Source organism: Vespula vulgaris, chromosome 6 (genome assembly GCF_905475345.1).
Source record: "Vespula vulgaris chromosome 6, iyVesVulg1.1, whole genome shotgun sequence".
NCBI lineage: Eukaryota > Metazoa > Arthropoda > Insecta > Hymenoptera > Vespidae > Vespula > Vespula vulgaris.
In genome coordinates, this window is record NC_066591.1 from 5,241,921 (window position 1) to 5,263,309 (window position 21,389).

The window sequence follows — 21,389 nt, forward strand, 5'->3', positions numbered from 1 at the left end:
AAGTTCGATCTTTCGTTGGGTCAAATACTTCGTGGAAAGTAATATTATTTATGCATTCTCACGGGGTACTGTTGTAAATCTCTATAAAATTACCATTATCCATCTCGAAGTTTCAAACTATTAATATCGATCAAAAAATCATCGCTGAAGTCACATTTGTTTAATAGAAAAAAAAAATCTATGAAACGTACGAGCACGTCTTTAAGTCTACAATGATTATTTTTGATCAGTTATTGATTTAAAAAGTCGGATGAAAAATCATTGAAAATGTGGTATACAAGCAGAGGTGACGAAACGTAGCGGATTTTCTCGGCGTGAATACTAGCCTGATGAAACTTTACAGCGGAAGATCCGTCGAATTTACGGCATGCTGAGGCATAAATCGATGCCATACGACGGCAAGAGTGTAAGTGCCTCGTATAAACGAGCCCCGCAATCTGTCCGTGCCGGTTTAGACAGCGAAACAACACGCTTTCATCTTAAGCCTTCTTAGACTCGCTGAGATAAATCGTCGAGAGACTTTTCGTCGATTAACTTGACTTTCCCTTTTTTCACTACAATCAGATAGGATAAAAACGATGTAAAAATGGGTATACATTTATTCTCTGCCCCGTTTTTGAGGTTTATAAATTATCGTATTAATTATGATCGGGCCATCGATGACTGACGTACAATTTCATTAACAAAATTTTCATCTTTTTAAAATAAAAAACATAATATATTATCAAGCTTTTTTATATGCTTCTCTTTTATAAAAACATTATTAAAAGCACTGGACTTATTATAAAGTCGTATGAAAAATAAGAAGACAGGCAATTGATACATTTTTAAACTTCCAAGTGTATTCCGTGAAGATCGGAGTACCAAACGGAAAAGATGGATATCAAATGACTCGAAAAAGTTCACGTCCATCGGCTTTAAAAATTGTTTGCTACGTGATTGTCACGTCCGGTCCGACTTTTCAATTCCATCGAATCGCGTCGGGGCGATCGCGTGCAAATCTCGATGACTCGACTATAGGGAAATGACGAATGTACGTTTTACGATCGGCTGCCTAGGATTATCGGCTTTGCAAATCTACGGGGAATGGAGATAGAGCCAAAAGGTTATGCATCCACGGTCGCATTGAGGATACGATAATGCACACCGTTTAGCTCGATATGACGGAAACGTGCATATGACGCAAAACTAACGAGAAATCGTTCGTAGAGCGATCAACTGCAGATACACCTATGTGTGACTGTTTAATAATTGTCGAACGACTCGAAGCACTCGTTCCAATATCAACAATTCTCTTGTATGATACTGAACCGATTCTGAGATTTCGGCTACTCGCTGATCGCTTACTCGTTATTTTGCCATTTCATATTTAGAATTGTATTCTTGCGGTTGACATGTAATTATATAGCTAATCAAAACTTTGATACGAGACTAACATTACGTGAATGTTATTAAATTGCCTATTTTTATATGATACGTGGTTATTAAAGGTTTGACGTTACTTTTTAAAACATCCAACGGAAGCGAGAACTTTTTTGTAATTGTTTAACTTACGAACAAAACGAAAAATGATACGAAAATAAATTCATGAATAAAGAGTAATTATGATAATCCGTCCGTCCATCAATTTCGATTCGGACATCAAGCGAATGAAACGGTATAATAGGAGACAGCAGGGCTCACCATGAACGAGTCTTCGTTTTCAAAGAATCGTTTCGAACATGAGATGGAATATGCGATCGGCAAGCGAGAAAGAGAAATTTATTCTGTGCTTGGCCCGACACGGATTTCGAGGGATAAAAGTATCAGAACGAATTCAATGAAGAGAGCCTATCGGTGTCCTTTATTAAGGAACCTTCGAGCCCTTCTCTGATCGCTCGACATAAAAAATACCGTAGCGAAGGGATCTCTCACATTGGCGACACACAAAATCGATTACCTCCTCCATTACTGGAAAAGAAAACGAATCGAGATGGTTACTATATTTTTACCGTTCCTATCGAAAAGATGATTACGGTTCTCTCTCTCTCTCTCTCTCTCTCTCTCTCTCTCTCTCTCTCTCTCTCTCTCTCTTTCTCTCATTCTCTTTTAGTGTTTCGAATAGCTCAACGAAACCACATATCCAATTCAACATTCAAAAGAACAGATTAACTTCATAGAAACTCTTTCATGCAGCTATAAATTTCCCAGTTATAAACGAGCGACTATAAAAAGTCTATGAAACATAAAAATAAATCATAAAGAATGAACGAATTAAAAATAATTTTTGTGATCGAAACGAAAGAAAAACTGTTATAAAAGAGAGGACAATGATTCAAGAATAAGGCTATTACAGTGTTCCTGATCAAGGATTAGTTCATTCTGTAGAAAGCAAGCGTCATTGAAACTTAATAAAAGCACTGCGGTGTGCGACATGCTTTAGAAGGGAAATGAGACGAAATGACGATACGACGTGAAAGCCGCGATAGAAGAGTAAGAGAAGACGTCGCTATCAGGAGGTGTCGTCGTCAATGTCGTTGCCAGCCGGTTGTCGGTTGCTTTCTGAAAGAGGTTTCGATGAAGTCTTGCGAGATTCTAGATTCTAGGAGAACACGAGAACGTAGAAAGAGCAGGAGGAGAAGCGTGAGAAAGGAGGAGGGAGTTGTCCAAGGGCAAGAAAAGAAAAAGAGAAAAAAAGATGTGGAATAGAAAGAGAGAGAGAGAGAGAGAGAGAGAGAGAGAGAGAAAGAGAGAAAGAGAGAAAGAGAGAAAGAGAGGAGTTGTGTTAGGATCGTTAGGAGGTTGTCGAGCATCTTGGATATTGGCCCTGATAATGGGCCATTCTCGTAAACGCTCGTTTACTCTCTTCCAGAAAACCCTTGAGAGTATTCTTCTTTTTTCCTTTCCTTCTTTCCTCGATCCGCGTCTACCAGGTAACACGGCCATCCTTCTTAAATCCGTCTTGTTAACGCGTGACATGGGATAAGATAAAGTCATCCAGTTTAAAGCGACACCTTGTCCGAACAAGAAGTGGACAAGAATACCGACAGAGATGACGATGACAACAATAACAGCTATTTATCTCAAACTTGTGTGTTTTCCAAGTAAAGACGAAAGATCGACGCGAGTAACATTTTTATATATTCATAATCATATGCTAGATAAGTCGGAATATATGCAAGTACGCTTGTTCGTGCGTATTTTACTGAAAACGTTTTTTAAAAAACTTGATGAATAAATTGTAAAAAAACGCGATAAGAGGAGTTAAAATTTTATTGATTTAGATTTTATGTTTTTGTGAGATTTACGTAAGTGAGGTAATATAAACTATTCGTCAAAATATATTACCATTAATGAAGAGAAATTTTATAAGAAATTTATATCAATCACTATAATACAATCAATAAATATCGATTCGAATACTTGCAATATTATCATATTAATGTCTTATTGAACTTAAAGAAAGTCCTATAAAAAAAAAAGAAACAAAAAAGAACCTAATTCAAAATGTCAAATGCATGAAAACGTTGGAAGAAAACATCGACGATTTCTCTGACAATTTCATCTTTTCTTCCTTGAATTCTTCGTGCTCTTCGTCGCGGTCTCGAGCGTTTTGGCTTTAAAGCAACGGAACTATAGTAGCAGCAAGCTTCGAAGTGTAGCCAAAGGAAAAAAAGCTTCATAAATAATCCGAACTGCTTTCGACAGCTCTTGTTGTCGCCCTCGCCGACACTTCTACAACAGGAATCTCGCAGCTTCTTCTTTATCGTATTCGTATTCCGCATACCACATTTGGGTACATGCGAGGATGACTCATTAATAAAAAAAAATACATTTTGAACATGAATATTCATTGCACTTCTATATGACTAAAACGATTTATATATTTTTCTCTTTATTCTTACAATACTATTTTAACAACTCGTCAAAGAATAATAACTGCCAAAAGAAAGACTTAAATCGTTCAAAATTTCTGGCTATGGCACGTTCGATTTTTAGTTAGCTGTATACGCTCTATAAAGAAAAAAAGAAAAGAAAATGTAAGAAAAAAAAACAGGAAATATTCTATTCAAAGCGAGATCGTTGTTGTCCCATTCAATTTTCCTCGTCTTTCTCGATAGATATCGACGTTTATCATAAAAGACACGATGGATAAAGAAAATTTAAAAAATATCATAGAAACACGGAGCTTTCTCCTTTGAAACAAATAATTGCAAACAGAAAAAAGAAGGCATATTCTTTTCCGTGACGTGAAGATACGTCAAAAGCAGAGTTTCCCACGCCTAGAAGGCTTTCCGTTCCGTTTGCACATCTTCGCCCTTTTCTTTTTCCTTCTCTCTCTCCATCTCTCTCTCTTCTTTTCTCTCCCCTCCTCCTTCTCTCTCTCTCTCTCTTTCTTTCTCTCTCTATGGAAAGCAGAAAAATTTCCAGGCGCTCCATTTCGGATGTCTTTCAAATGCGTATCCATATTCGTAGATATAGCCTCACACAGGAACGTACGTAAAGTCCCAACAGTACGAATGGGAAGCGCGAATGCTAACATTTGTCTAGTGTCCGACTTTAAATAGAGATGCGAATCGCGATATCACTACGGCGATGCCTTTACGAATGAGTAAGCCGGACGTTACTTCTTCCTTCTTCTTCGATGCATATGTAGAAACGTGGTCGTCGTTCGACGAATAATACTTATTAATAGTTAAACGCGAAAATATATAAAACTGAAAACAAGAATAGACGATAAAAATACAGTATATTAAATTAAACAAAAACATTGATATTATCATTTCACAAATTTTACATTATTTTTCTCAAAGCACGTTCTCGTTCTCTTCGAAATCTATGAATTCATTTATTCCTCGAAAAAAAAAGAAAGAAAAAGAAAAAGAAACGCACCGCTCTTTTTCCAGCTCCGTAAAGCGAGCGACGAGACGACGAATTCGTAAGGTACTTTTGGTTATCCTAAATTCATACATCTTCACGATGCCGTCTCGCTCCTTTATCGCAACTCGTCATCACGGTTCATCACCCGCGAAACGCTCGATTTTATTTCATTCCACGTTACCCTCTCTTACTATCTCCCTCCGTTCATGCTAGCGAAACCGGTTCATCATTCGTCAAGCGTTTCGCCTTAGCAAGCGATTCGCATTCGCGGTGAAGAGGCGTCGATGCGTGAACTAGAGGGGAGTGAAGGAGAAAGAAAAGAAAGGGAGGGAGAAAAAGAGAGAGAGAGAGAGAGAGAGAGAGAGAGAGAGGGAAAGAACTTTACTCCTCCCTTCCAGATCTTCTCTCCCCGAGTCTTTTTCCCTATATTTCCACCCTCAACGACGCCTCTCGCATCCGACCTCAATACCTCCTCTACCATTTCTCTCTCTCTCTCTCTCTCTCTCTCTCTCTCTCTCTCTCTCTCTCTTCATCTTTCTTTTTTCCTTTAGATACACCACATACTCACACATACACGCACGCACACACAAACACACGCCTTCGACGACTCGTCTTCAGACTTTGATCCACCGGTAAGTTTCTACCAATGCGAGATGAAACTGATGGAAAGGAGTTGTAGAGTTTCTTGAAATGGGAAACGAATGAGTGGATCTATCCTTTTCTGCGCTAGGAAAACCCTTTAGGATTTAGCAACCCTACGATTCAAGTGAACTTTAACCGTATAAAATGTTGGACCTTTTAATAGATTTAAATCTTTTTATGGATTTAAATTACTTAATACGATGTTATAGCTTTTTATGTCTTACTACAATATTGATTACTTTATTTTCTTTATCTATCATAATGATATTAATGATCTCGTTCATTCATTGTTTCGTAAAGCAATCAACGAACGTAACTGTGGAAAAAAAAGAAAATAAAATATTGTTAGTCGTGAAGGATCGTTCATAACTACAGTTTTAACAAATATCTCTCTTCTTTTCTTTTATTGCTTCGAGCTGGTCAAGCTTGAGATTTCTGATACAATTTTCTTGTATGAATAGCCATCGATGATTAGAATTAACGATCCAATTCCCTAATGGTTTCTTATTATTCGAAAAGAATTCCTCGAAAAACAATTTCTTATTCGTAAGAATAGAAATTATTATTACGAGGAAGCATATAATAATTTTTGATGAACGGAACGACTTTTCTCGAATTTCGTTTTGATATAAAACTTTACAATAAATAAACACTGCATAAAAATATACAAGATTAACAAATATATCCAAGAGCTTTCGATGAGCTTCTTTCGAGTTTCACGCCTGTTCCTTTCCTCTCGAAGGGACAGGCATCGGCCATAAATTTTATCGGATACATCCGATTATTGGTACGCGGGCAAGCGGGCACTATTTGCGACACAATACAAGATGATGCAGGAGTTCCTTGGGTAAGGATTTATGAAGCAATACTAAGTCTGGCACTGACCCAACCGGCCAACAAGTCCACCGACGCTCGACACGTCGAATAAACAAATACGGAAAGGGTGTATTCTCTCTCATACCTTTTCACTCTTATTCACTGAAATGAATAATTTCTACAATCCTGCATCATCCTTCTTTCATTTTTATCTTCTCTTATTTTACTTTATAGTGTTACTGTATTGATCACTTTATATTGATTAATTTGAATGAATATTAAAAAAAAAAGAAATATATATACTCGGATATATACATATATCAAATATGTGTAATTATTAATGAAATATCACTTATGATCAAATATATTTATCTCTCTTTAGATGTTTATAAATATTTTCTCCCCTTCTCTCTCTCTTTCTTTCTCTTTGTCTCTGTCTCTATCTATATATCTATCTATCTATCTATCTATCTATCTATCTATCTATCTATCTCTCTATCTATCTATCTATCTATCTAACAATCTATCTTTCTCAAATAAAGAATTCACATCACGAGAACGTGGTATCACTCCCTTCCAGAGGGATCAGAGTTTTCTCTAAAAATGCATCTCCTCTATCATGCACTATGAAAGTCCACTGTTACACGGTTGATAAGTATCTCATCCCTTTTCGTAGAAAAGCGATTTTTGCATCGTTCTAAAACTTTGAGATTGCGGGAAATGTGCAGCGGCATACGTGCGGAAACGTGAATTACACGCGCATGCGCATAAAAAAAAAGAAAAAAAGAAAAAGAAAAAGAGCTTCCTGGATTGTATCCAGCACCTCGGTACTTTCGTAAAAGAGCCGTATCCCTGATATTGCTCGGTATTTCAAACCTTCTCACTCTTGCTATTCGTACGTATAGCTTTAAGTATATATGTATATGTGTCTGACTACAGATAAACGCTTAAGAATCACTTACAGTGCTACCTACGAAAAGTATGCCCGAATAATCCCAAAGAGAAGGTGTATTTCGAGCTTGATCGCTTTTTCTCTTTTGTCTGGAACAATAGTCGACATGTTGCACCGAATTAAAGACATTCGAACGTCTTTAATTGCTACGAGGAAACCATCGAACGTAACGTCCTTGAATGAATCATCCTTCGTTCCTCTTCTTTTTCCATAAAACAAATTATTCAATCGTTAACGTTTCTCTCAAAGATCAAAAGTAAGAAATCTCAAACGAAGGAATGCGTTCGTATAATGACAAAGCTAAAGAGTCGGCTGAAAAAAGTAGATTGAGGATCGGGGACATTTTACTTCTCGAAGAAATCGAGGAAATATTGTTCATTCTTGCAATTCGAAGAAAAGTTAATACGAAGAAAAGTTCTACTCTAATAAACGAAGAAAGTTGAATCTCGCGAATACGAAGAAACACGAAGTCGCCTTGATAATCGTTCGCGATCATCAGTGTCGAAAAGAAAGAGAAAAAGAGAGAACAGAGAACAAAGAAAAAAAAAGAGATAGCGACACGATCAAAGAATAGATCAAAAAGGAATCTTAATGCTTTTACAGCAACAATCGATATTCGTTTCTCTCCTATCAAGGATGAAACATCGCAAAAGTGATCATTACCTTCTACTCTCTCAAGCGTTATAAAAAGTCGACAATATTGTGGAGCGTGTTAATCTTACGGGTCAAATGCATAACTCATGTCTATTATTCGCTGTGAATAGTCTTGAGCAGAATGTATAATTCAATGAGTTAACTTATTTCAATAAGTTCGAGTAGATACGCCTGGTAATAAAGAAAACAGAAAAGTTAGAGAATTCATAACTCGTGCAAGTATATCAAATTTCTTGCAATTTCATGACTCTCTCATAGTGCATCGTATTAAATAAACGTTTATTAAGCCGGATTCGCAAGTATTATAGTAATGACTTGATATTACACGGAGCAATGTCGAAGCATCCATTTCCTTCTCTTTCCCTCTCTCTCTCCCTCCGTCTCTCTCTCTCTCTCTCTCTCTCTCTCTCTCTCTCTCTGTCTCTCTCTCTCTCTCTCTCTCTCTCTCTCTCTCTCTCTCTCTCTCTCTCTCTCTACGTAATCAAATTGGTCTATCCCTTGCAAATTCGATTATGCTAGCTGGTATACGCGAGGATGGCACTTAAGGCCATGGCTATCCTTCGCGCTTATGCGTATATTGACATGTGGCTAATCAAGACACTTTAGTATCTATACCTTGCTACTATTATCTTACTAAGAAAATCAAGTTGTTTCTCGATCTAAAAAATTATTGATGAATCAAGAAATCTTGTCTATCTCTAAAAGTGACTAAATTTTATTTAAAAGATACTTCCATTTCTCTTCCAATTTTTTTAACTGTTGTTTTTTAAAGTAAGAAAGTATAATATCTTCATAATTTTACACTGTATCAACGATTGTCACGCACTTGAACTAACTCGAGACACACGATTCTCTTTGATCGAGTTAAATTCCTCATTCCAATTATAAATAAACGATTTACAAAAGTTGAAGTTCCCGTTTTTCGTATTTATCGTTAATATTGAATCTTTCTTACTTTTAACGAAAGTCTAAGTTTACCTCTCTTTTCAGTATATTATTAATCATCGGTATGAAACACGAACGAATATGATTTTGCGGGAAGAAACGATTCCACAAGAGAGGTTCATTGTACGCCAAACTCACCGGAAACTCACCAGTTCACGAACGAATCGTACTCACGTAATCCTCGTATATCATTCGTTTTTCTTCTTAAACTTGACGCGATCGATCTTGCGCAAATGCTTCCAAGTTTACCGGCGGGAGATGCGACCAATCTGAATGCCAGCCCTTCGTGGTATCCTGCCGTCGCGATACCACAGTTATTGCATTACTGCGAACGAGCATTCCTCTGGTTACGGTATCCTTGTACTACCAGGAAGCTAGTGACAACGGCCTATTCGACTAGAAGCCGATGATTTTCCGAGCCGATAGATCTTGTCGGTTGATGGAATCCCAAATGGTCAAGGTCACATTTTTCTTGCTCTCAGTTACTCGAAATAATTTAAATTATGGTTATATTCGTTATTTTGAAGACGTCGTTACTGATAAGAGTTACTGCCAGTCGTGTTCAAATAAGAAGCTACAAAGAAACGCAATCCACAAAGTCCTATATTATACACTTCTAGATTAAAGATAATTACATAATAATTATATCGAAGTTGACTTAAAAGTCGAATCGTTAAGAAAAAAGAAAAAAAAACTACGAAGAGAAAAACTTTAATTATCGTTGCTGCCAACTTTTTCTTTCAAGTATATATCGTTAGTCCTAATTACGAACTCGCTGGATAATTAAAGCAGGAAAAGACGAAGAGACTATGATATTTTGAAATAGTCTTTATGACTCAAAAGGCCATTCGCGTTCCTCGTTGTGTCGTTGCTGACTGTGAACGACCGATTTGTCAGTAAGCATAGCATTGTATCACTGTGAATGTAAATTCTCTCTGTCTCTTGACGATTAAGTCGATGCGGAACTCTGCCCCGACGAGTACGGCTATAGAGAGATCGCATTTAAACAACAGCGAGGACGAACGAGAATCGTCCTCTTAATGTTCTTCCACGAAAAGCAAAAGCGGAGAATCCTCTTACAGAATATTATTCATCCTAAAAACGGTCACCACGTCGTCCACGGCTCTATACTCTAACAAGATCATTCATCTTTGCCCATTAAAGTTTCGAGATTAATAATTACAAATATCTTTCAATATTTCTTAAGGAAACAAATATTTCTCGATATTATTTTTACGTATATTCGAATGTTAAAAGAACAAAAAGTTAGTCTCCACTTTATCAATTAATTTTGTTTATTATCTAATTGTAGAACGTAATCAAACAAAAATTAATCGAAGGTATAATCCTTTCTATAATAATTAAATATTATTTTAACCAATTTCTTTCTTTTTTTTTTAACGACGACTATAACGATAAACGAACTACGCCTTTATATAATACACCGTACGGTAGGATCAATATCCTCCGGAAAGCACTCCTGCGGAAACTTTGCTAAATTCAAAAAGTTTTGTCTGCTTGATCATTCTAACCATATTTTCCCTCAATACTTCTTCAAAAAAAAAAAGAATAAAAGAAAACACGTACGAAAAAGGAAATGTTCGATGACTAAATTAAAAGCATCAACTCATGATTACCAAGAGAACTTGATAAAGATATAGAAGTATATGTATATATAGATAAATAGATTGCAAGGGGTACGAGTTGAATTCAAAGGGGGTGACGCCCGTAGAAAGCTCGGGCTTCAAGACATACAGACAACTCGAATCGTACCGCACGGATTACGAAGGAGGTACGTACATACGTTCTGGGTTTGTGTATCCATGGATAACGAGCTTCCTCTCTTGCTCGGCTCCCTGTTACCGCTAATGAGCTACCGTTCTGTTTTCTGCTCCTCCGCGTATAAAGGCGAGCCCAGCCGGTGCACTCTCGCTGCGGCTGAGAATGCGAAAGCTTGGGACGACCCGCCTTTATATTGGCATTCATTGAAAAGCGGATCCAAAGCACGTGCACGTGTGTCTATATATTTATATACTATATATTATACAGATACATTCGCGTATATATGTATAGAAGCAACACATTCACCGGTATACACTGATATTTTTCGACTCTCTTGTATTGTATGTGAATCATTTACGTATGAGCATTCTCATCCAATTGTACATGTAAATATATATATATATATATATATATATATATATATATATATATATATATACGTATATATGTATGTATGTGTAACTCTCTCTTTCTCGACTCGGTTCCTCTTTTACTGAGAGTCGCATCAAATCAAGCAGCCCCAGCTTTTCGCACCTACCAAATACTCCGACTCTCATCTCGTTTCTTTTCATTTGTCTCTTCGTGTGTTTAATTCGAAGGGCGAAAAAAACTTCGTTCGATCATTCGTTCGCGAGATTTCACAGATTTAGCTACGTATCTTTTTATAAGGATCCGTTGCTCGTTAACGCGAAAAAATAGGGAATGTATATCTTTTGACGTGCCTGAAATATTTACGAAAAGACACGTTGCACCGTGTCATTACGATACTTCTTCTTGAGTTTTTTATTCGAATCGGAATTAATTCGAGTGAACGAGAGCGTTCGATCGCGAAACGAAAGGACGATTCTTTCTAAAAGCGATCGAGAATACTCAGCAATTCGAATTAGTCCGTTCTGAGGAGTATCTTGGAATGTGTTTGAGAGAAGCTCCCATTGCAATATTCCAGGGAAGACTATGCTCATAGCTTTTGCTTAAAGTGTAACTCGGCAAAGCAAACGGGCAAACTCCGATTACAATGACCGGCCATTCGAATTTCGAGCTTAACCGCGGTCAAGCATGCAGGTTAATGTAATCCAACGTTAACTATGGACCATCGTTGGTGAAATTGTCAGAAAAATCGATCGCTCGTATTTTGCTGCAGATTAAAGATTTCAATGTGATCATTAAAAAGGCAAAACTTCCTACGAGGTCGTTTGAAATTATACAAATAAATTACTGATTAGAAATGGAGAAACAAAAGGAAAAATAAAAAATTCTTTATAATAAATTTCTTTTAACGTTTTATCATTACAATACGCGTTTCGATTAATCGACGCGAGTGATAATCAACGAATATCTGTGTCGAACGTAGAAAATAACGTTATTCATTCAAACAAATACCAAATTACTCCTTCATGATTTCGAATATTGTCCCAGCTTAATTAATTACGATTCCCCTGTGGGCAATAAGACGATGGCTCAATGTCGTACCTATTCCTTACCTCCATTTAACGACCCTATTCTAGCTCGGTTAATTGCTCAACGTAACGTGTGGATGAAATAATTAACGGTGACGATATGTCAACATTGAAACATACGGAAAGAGCAAGAGAGAGAAAGGAAGAGAGAGAAATAAAATATATATCTAATTCAATAAATTCTTGACATTTCCATCTTTAGAAAAATATCAAAATGAAATTTTTGAAGAATGATAAATAGATAGAAAAAGAGAGAGATGGAAAAAGAGAAAAAAACTTGTTCAACTATCTCACAACTTTCTCTCTTAACTTGCTTATCGGTTTCTGCATCCGGTAGTTGAGCGAACAAGACCGGAGGATGAAAATTTGTCTCGTCTCGTCGTAGTCATCTAGCTATAACCTCCGTTACGTAGAGACGAAAATGAAGAGAGAGGTGCCGTTCTACGAGATATACGTTCTTTTAACGTACATCTTAAGCGGCAAACGAGAACGTCTGTTGCCGTACAGCCGCCTCAATTTCAAAGCAGTAGCACGACTATTCAAGCGTTTAAGCGAGTCGCTGCTACGCAAACGTTGTTAATTGCCGAGTTGAAACAGACGTCATCAGAAGTTCAAGTCTCGAGAAAACGCGTTGAAAACGTTCATCCGTTCGAAGAGAGAAAGAGACAGAGATAACTTCGTTTAAATATCCTTGACTCAATTCGTCACATCGAATGTATCGGATAATTTGAGACTAGTAAGTTAGTACGTAATATATGATAAGTCTTTAGAATTTAAGCGTTTTACAAATTTTTAATTTACAAGTCAAATTAAGATTAAATTAAACAAATACTTTACAGTTATCTGTGAATAATAATAATTACGATTGGAATCTAAAAAAAGAAAATATTTATTTTTTATTCAAAATTTCTTAGTCTTCCTTACATCACAATTTGACTTACCATATTTTTAATTTTACTTTGAAATAGATATCCTTTTTCGTTTTCTTTGTGTATCTTTTTCAAGCACCTTTGTGGATAATCTTTTCTAAATTTTAAATAATTCGGATACGCTATGATGGAAAGATCATCACGATATCGGACATAGGAATCTTCGAAACAATGTGCTACCCAAGTTGTACAACAAATTCCTCTCGTATATTGAAATTTCGAGATGATATCGGCTTATACCAGAAAGTTTTCGAATTCTGTTAAATATAACTATTTTTGTTCTTAACTGTATCGTCGACTATTAATTAAATTATCGCGAATAAAAATCAAGAATACATGCATATACGATAGATCGAATATTTTTCTATTTTATCTGGAATTTTATGACGTATGACTAATTTAAAAAGACGAAAAACAAACGCAACGATTCAATTCGTATCATAATTAAGCTCGAAAGTGTTCGAGTTAAACATTTGTGTTGTTAGCCGTGTAATTACAGGTTATTACAATTAGTAGGTTTATAAGTAACGACACCGTTTTGCTTTATTTTCTCCTCTCGGCATATTTACATCATGCACTGTCGGATATACAAACTATGTACGAATCGTGAAGCGGCTTTACCGACTCGTTACCTGCGACCATGACTGTGGCTGCGAATAGAGAAGGTACGAGAAGGTATCAGATAGCGCGAGAGAGAGAAAGAGAATGCGTAGTATATCAGAGCTGGCATAGTGCCACGAACTTTATTATTAACTGTAACTGCGGTTTTACGCGAGCCACGTATAAAGGGATTCGGTGAGGCTGAAATTATGTAGCACCTCAACTGTGCCGGTGTTTAGCTTCGCTGCATCGTCGATAACTGACCGTTAATTAGTTAGGATCGGTAGGTTGCCCTTCCAACGATTGAGATACATACATACATACATACATATACCTTTACGTGAATTGCACCATGTTATTATTAATCCATACTCGTAAAAATGCACTAGTTCTAGCACGTCAGAATTGTTTACGAGCGACGAGAGACCTTGTATTTTGTTTCGCAAATGGTTTATCGAATTCATCTTGCTTTCGTAGTGAGGATCCCTTGCGTATAAATACACACGGAAATGAACGGAACGCATACGCAAAACATATGCTTAATATAAAAATGATCTCTCTCTCTCTTTTTCTTTTTCTTTTTTTTTAAAGGAAATAGACAATTCGTAGAAAGATTTAATCGAAGAGGAGTGATGATCGTTCGAAGCTGTGAGAAACGAAGAAAAAGAATGCTATGTACTTCATCTATCGAAGTGAAGCCATCGTTCTCGCATCGTATCGAGTATTACACCAGTAACAAGCGATCACGTTTCGTGCATCTATCTACGTACCAACCTGAGCTTGAAAACAAAGTTACCGTAAATAACATCGGATCCATTTCCACTACCGCAAGTGCGACGCTTCTGTTACATGTATTCCAATACACATACGTGCATACCTGGATACTTCCACACATACTTGCACTGTGTGAGCGAGAATAAACCAACCCTTCAATCCGGTCAGAGGGCTCCACCTTTTAGACCCCCGGCGAAAAAAGCTTCTCTTTTTGGTAGTAGATACTCGTCTCTCCTATTTCATCAAAATATAAATTGTGTATAACATTAAAATATATATGGGGATATTTTGTTAAGTTCGAACATTTTGATTTTTATATGCTTAACATTCTTTGACAGCTTACATAAAAAAAATCTACAAAAAATTCATAATTACAAATTGCTGATATAATTTTAAATATTATCGCAGTTGAATCTTTCTGTTACATAGGCAATTTTTTTATCAGTGTTTTAATTTTTTGTAATTCTCCTAGTAAACGAATATTTCAAAAGAAGTACCGAACAAAGCTAATATCTTCTATTAGATATTAGTACATATTTGATTAGTTGAATTAACAAATAAATATCACAAAAATCTTTTATTTTAACAATTAAATGTCTGTTTATTAAAATTGTTAATCATTTAGGCATAAAAATCTACTTATTTGATAATTGATCGGTACGACAATTTTTCATTTCCTACAAATTACAACTATTTTACTCTTTTGCAAACTACCATTTTTTGTTATCAAATTTCACAAAAATAATTTCCCTTCTTTTATTAAGTTTCATTTATACTGCACTTCGAATAGTTACAAAAATAATCATATTTTTTTCCCTATATCGTAATAAAAAGAAATGTGTCATGTTTTTACTACACATACGCACACTATTACTATTATTGTCATCATTAGAATCATTATGCAGAATTCTATAGAATCATTATTAGAAGCATTGTTACTATATATTGATACTACATTATTATAATAATTATTATTATTACGTTCTTTACTAATTCACATCATGTGATTCGATAATCATGCAATGGGTCTTGATTAACCTACACCCATATGTTCTATTATTATTGTAATGCATTTCTGATTATTACTGCTGCTTTAAGTATGATTGCTTTTTTAATGTTTAAATGATTTGTGAATGTTGAATGTATGTACGCGTGTGTGCATGCTAAACGTTTTGAGATGAGAGGACTTTTAATTAGTTTAGTTAGTATCGTGACGAAGATGATAATTAATATAATATAATACTATTATTATTATTTCTCGGTTACAAAATTCTTTCAGTTCGATTTTCGTTCAAATCTGTACAAAAGTTTGTATAAAATCGCACTATAATATAAAATATCAATTAATCGTCGATAATAAGGTAATCTATTACGTACGCCGAGTATAAAAAAATTAGGATTAGAAACGATAAAAATTATATTTGATAGTTACCGATACTTTCTTCGTTTTCTGGTCCTTCGGTCCCATCATGGAGAGGCACAATCATAGCACAGATTTGAATAAACTTGTCTGAACGTGTCTTATCCATACTAACGCCGCAATGTCTCGTTTCAAACTGATCGGTATATCCAAGGACGATCTCCGATCACATATAAATGTTCGGAAGGTTACAGCACGATTGTATATAAATAAACATTTGTTCTTAGGCCTCGGTCACGACCAATGTTTACTCTCCTACGGCTTGACTCCACATAACGCACTAAACAAAGCGAAAGAAAAACAAAGCCCGAAAGAAACAAAGATGAAATGACTCATCACTGCGCGAAGATATATGATAGAAAGAAATGCTCATTATTTTTCGATAACTACCAATCATTAATTATAGTTTCAATATATTCAATACTTTCTTTGGAGTTTCTTTTTTTTTGACGCATGATGTATTGCATATAAATACACGTTTCATAATTTATATTAGATAATTTGTTTTTTAATATATCATATTGGTTTTTTCTATATCTTTTATTTTATATCCTTTATTTCTAGGTCGTATTTCTCTTATTAAACTCTATTTTATTAATACGTTCGTTTCTTCTATGAAGTTCTCAAGTTTGGTTGTACTTACACATATTCTAATCATATATTAGTTTTGATAATAATGTTATCTTTTCTTTTTGTGATGATATTTGTATCTCGTTATCTATTTCGTAACATTTATTTTTGAAGCTGAGTATATCACGCTTATCATTATAATAGCTATCTTGAAACTTTAATGCATAACCAACATATGCACACAATTTTTATGCATACATTTAAAACTCTTTTTTTTACTAGAGTATTTTATTTTTTTTTTTCGTCGTAAAATAACAATTAATTCTTGCACGAATATAGATAACATTTCTCCCTCTCCTCTCTCTCTGACCCCTCTCTTTCTCTCTCCCTCTGTCTATCTCCCTCTCTCGTGATCCTCTCGAGCGATATTGTGGCTGGAAATTAATTTTAAGAAACTTATTTTCTTCCATATCCTCAATACATATTCAGTATAAACAAAATAAAAAAATAAAGTAAAAATACTATAGAGTTCACAGTTTAGTAAAGTTTACATACGAAGCTAGATTCGATGGAAAGAAAACTAAAAGTTTCAGGAGCTCGATGGAAAGGATCCATTGTTATCCTCTCGCATGAATAACTAACGACGTTTAACTCGCGAAAACCGCTTATTAAGTTTCGAGGGTAACCCTCGTAAGAAAGTATGCGCAGAAAAGCAAAGGGGTAGGGATGCGAGTTTACTCCCTTGAAAAAGAAAAAAAGAAGAGCGAAGGAGAAAGAGAGATAAAGGGAGAAATGTCGCGATTTCGCGATGAAATGTTCGTGTTCGCGAACCGTAAATAAATAATCTTTGTAGCCGTCGAAGTTAGTTCCTCGAAAGAGTGTACGCCATTTCAACTTTGCAGTCCGTTAACGATGACCTGAAATCCCATTATAAATCCGTATTACTTTCTCTCTTTTTCAAACGTGTTCCGTAGCGATCTTTGAAGAACGAGCAATCGTAAATGACATCGATCTAAAACAAACAATATATAGTTTATCCCGATTGTATTGCGAAATGCAATGAAGTCGACACACGTGAGTATGGTCGATTAATGGAAAAATGAAATATGTCTTTATTGACGTATGGCAATATATCACATTCAGGATAAATCGATAGAATTTTTTACTTTTATCAAATAAAAGAAGTTGTAATTTTCCGTTTCTAATCTTAGTCGAAAGGATTGTAAAAATAATAAAAAAAAAAAAGAAAAGAAAAACAGGAAGAAAATGTCAAACGAATGTTGTTGTTAGATTCATAAGCCTTTTTACTCTGGAGTGCACAATGCTACAATTAATATCTTTCATGTGGAGTAAATTTTCGAATATAACTCTTTTTAAGAAAAAAATTTGAACCTTTGCTGATAACATTTGGTATATAACACATTTTACGTCCGATGAGTTCTCCCTGTAATTCTTTTTATCGTTACTAAAAAATAAAAAAAGATTAAAAGAAAACATCGATGGTTGATAACGCACGAAAGTAGAAAACAAGATTCTCTAACGAAATAGAGGGGAATAGGGAAGGAGGTAAGCAACGTCATAGCGACACTAATTGCACCACCTCGAGTTCGTCAGCCAGTGAACAAAGACAAAAAGAAGAAAATGAAGAAGGAAGTGATGGTGATGGTGGACCAGAGAGAACGAGAAGGGACAAAAATTTAATTACGACGAGCTTGTTTAGTAGCTATGCTCGTTGAAAAACGGCATCAATGAAGGCCAAACTTTCGCAGCGAGGAAGAAAGAGCATCGTCGTCGAAATTAACGTGAAACACGGATCGTTCTCGATGCACATAGAAAAGAGGATGCGCGTTAATCGTGAAAAAAATTTCGAAGGTTTCAACTAAATTTCCTGCTCTACGTATGGGTTACCAAAATTACACGCTGATAAATATAAATAGCTTCGCAAGAAAAAAAGGAAAAAGAAATACAAAAAGAGAGGAAGAGAGAAACAGAGAGAGACAAAGAGAGAGAGAGAGAGAGAGAGAGAAATGGAAAGAAAAGAGCTAATAATCATGAATACATGCATATAAATAATCAAGCATCATCTTGCAACGAACTTGTGTCAAAGCGCGTGAAAGTTTAATTACCTTTTGCCCTTCTCCTTCAATCTCCTTCCTCTATCAATTCTCCCTCCCTGCCTCTCTCTCTCTCCCCCTCTCTCTCTCCCTCTCCGTCTCTTTCAAATTCCGACATTTGCGTCGTCTTACGACGTTAAAAGCAAGAAAACATACTTCAATTTCTCTCAAACTCGAGATCCTCGCTGAATCGATTAAAATCAAGCCGGTGAAACGTACTTTAAAAAAAAATTACGTAAAATTAGATAAGTAGTTATATAAGAAAAAAGCGTGATTTGTTATTTTAGGGAAAGTACGAGAATCGTCGGAAAAGAAAGTTTCGATCGGTTAGAAGGATAAAAGATTCTCCGGTAAGCTTGCAAGCTTCTTTCCTTCTATCCATATTTATTAGATTCATCTACCACTGTATTCGTTCGTTCTCTCTTCTCACTCATTCTTCCAGACAATATATCGAGAAACGTAGAAAGCAGTGAAAGCAAAAGAACATTGCCACTACCCCCTCGGGAAAGGAAAGTTGTCCAAACTGGAAGGTTACAGACGCTCGATAATCCAACATTTTACGGCTTCAGAGATAGAGAAATTCTATGATGGCGTCTCTCGAAAACTGTCTACGAAATAGTACCTGAAAGCTATAAAAATTTAAACAGTACGTCGTTTCAAAGCGCATACGCTTCATCGTCGACGGAATTTCAAGATCTCGAATATTAAAAAAAGCCAAGAGAAGCTTCGAGAAAAGAGTCTTTATCGTCGGTACATAACGTTATTCTAGTTTATATCGAAAGCAGTATATTTTGTGTAGTAACAAGGATTCTAAAGATCTGATCTTATTTATGATATATTATATATATATAGGTATAGGTATACATATCTAAGCGGCTCTCGAGATGGCTAGAAGGGATTGTAGAGTGATTTGTTCTGAGAGATCTCACGGGTTAAAGTTTGTATACGTGCCAACGCGTTAAAATGCATTTTCGTGAAGAAAGCTAATAAAGGCAATAACGTCGACGACAAAGACGAAGGAAAAGAAGAAAAGAAAGTAAAAGGAAAAAGGAAGATGATAAGCAAAAGTATTGTAAAAATGAAAGTCCCAGAAGCAAGAAGAAAATACGTCGGATGTTGCACGGAGTAATAAGAAAAAGTAAATGAAAAGAATCTCGAGATACGAAATGAAAGAAAAAAATATATATATAAACGAAGAAAAGAAGAGAAAGGAAACGGGATAGAAGACAAAGTGACTACTACTGCTAGTAGTCAAAGCGAGGTAAACTATCGGTCTGTATCGGTGCATGAACCGGGCCCATAACTTTATTTTATTCTCCAGGGTTATATCTAGATTTATTGGTCGGACGTTGGGCATGCTATTTCAATGTTATTTATAGCCAAGTCACGGCACTACGCCGCGCACTAAAATTATAACGCGTGCTACCACGTTCGCGGAAAGTATCGAAAGGGAATCGAGGATTATCTTGCACGTGCAAGATCTTTTGTTACAATAAGTCCTTTCTTAAGAAAAAGATAGTTTCTCCTTTATGAATGATCTATTCTTTTCTTTTTATAACGTAGTGATCTCTTTTATTTTATAAAATATGAAATATGAAATAAAACGTATTATTAATAATTTGATCAATCGATAATTCAATGATAGACGTTGTCGATAATATCATAATCGTAAAACAATTATTGTTTAACATTATATTATCAAAATGACGTTAGCTAATGATTTTATAATAAAAATAAGCCGAATAGAACGACAACAATAGCATTAAAATTCTATGCAAATATCCCTTAAAATGTACATGTATAATTTTCTAATTACATATGTATATATACATATCTATGATAATGATTGCGAGCGATGATTTTTCTATTCTTTGGAATTAATCGATGATGGATAAAAATTTGTCGCAAAATTAGATCCACCATAGGAATAAGCTGTTCTGTCGGAACGGATCCATATAACGGTATAGATTCAATTAGAGAATATTTTGTTCAATTTAATTTCAAATCGTTATTCTACGTTTTTTCGTTAGAGATATTGTTGAAAAAAAAGATTGGGTTTCCCTTGAAAGATATTTTGTCGGACAGACTGTTTGTTTTACTTACATTCATATAGTAGAGAAAAGGTCAGGTGCGAAGGTCAGGCGCAAAGATCAGACGCAAAATACTATACAGGATATGATCATCCTCCAGGAGATTTTTAATGTAACCGGTATTATATATACTATATATAAACGATATATATATATATATATATATATATATTATATATATATTTTATATATATATTAAAATATAAATACAAATAATATCTATAAGGATAATATATCGATTACCTGACTTCAGCGTCCGCAATTATTTACAATCTGAGAGCTCCTCCTTCGCCAAAGAGATGTTGTCCCTCCAAGAGTTCAAATAAAACTGACAACATTGCCCTATAATAGCGACTCGACTGAGCGCGGTGTTTGAGAGTGGGGAGTTTCTTCGAAACAATGGATATAAGAAGCTCTTTGAAACGATGGGTATAAGAACATCAATTCGCAGAAATTTGTTTTCCAGGAAAACCTATGAGTCAGTCGCGTGACTCAAAAACATGTAACGCAACATGTTCGAAATAAACATAAACATTGGATCGTTATCATCACTGTTAAAAAAACCTTCCTCCCTTCTAACTTGAGAGAAATACGAACACCTACCATCCCAATGGAATATCTCCTACATTAAGCTATGGTTTACCCTTCGGATAGAACAAGTTAGGGCTCCGGGAGAATACCAAGTCGGTCAACGAATGAGTAAAGCCCATGTCAGCCCACCTCTTCCCCATGCTGTGGATGCTCTAGGCGAGGAAAGAGGAATAGATTAGAAAAGGAGCTTGGA

The 21,389-nt window shown here is 35.5% G+C and overlaps 1 long non-coding RNA gene across 1 annotated transcript in view; it reads right to left on the reverse strand.

Moving 5' to 3' along the window:
- The window catches only part of LOC127064735 (uncharacterized), a 40,842-nt gene extending 19,930 nt beyond the window's left edge, over positions 1-20,912 (reverse strand). The window contains exons 1-3 of the long non-coding RNA XR_007781815.1: positions 20,849-20,912; positions 15,844-17,413; positions 14,515-14,645 (exon numbers count right to left, since the gene is read on the reverse strand). This is a non-coding gene — a long non-coding RNA (uncharacterized LOC127064735). The remainder of the gene's footprint in view (positions 1-14,514; positions 14,646-15,843; positions 17,414-20,848) is intronic.
- Between the last annotated feature and the right edge of the window lie 477 nt (positions 20,913-21,389).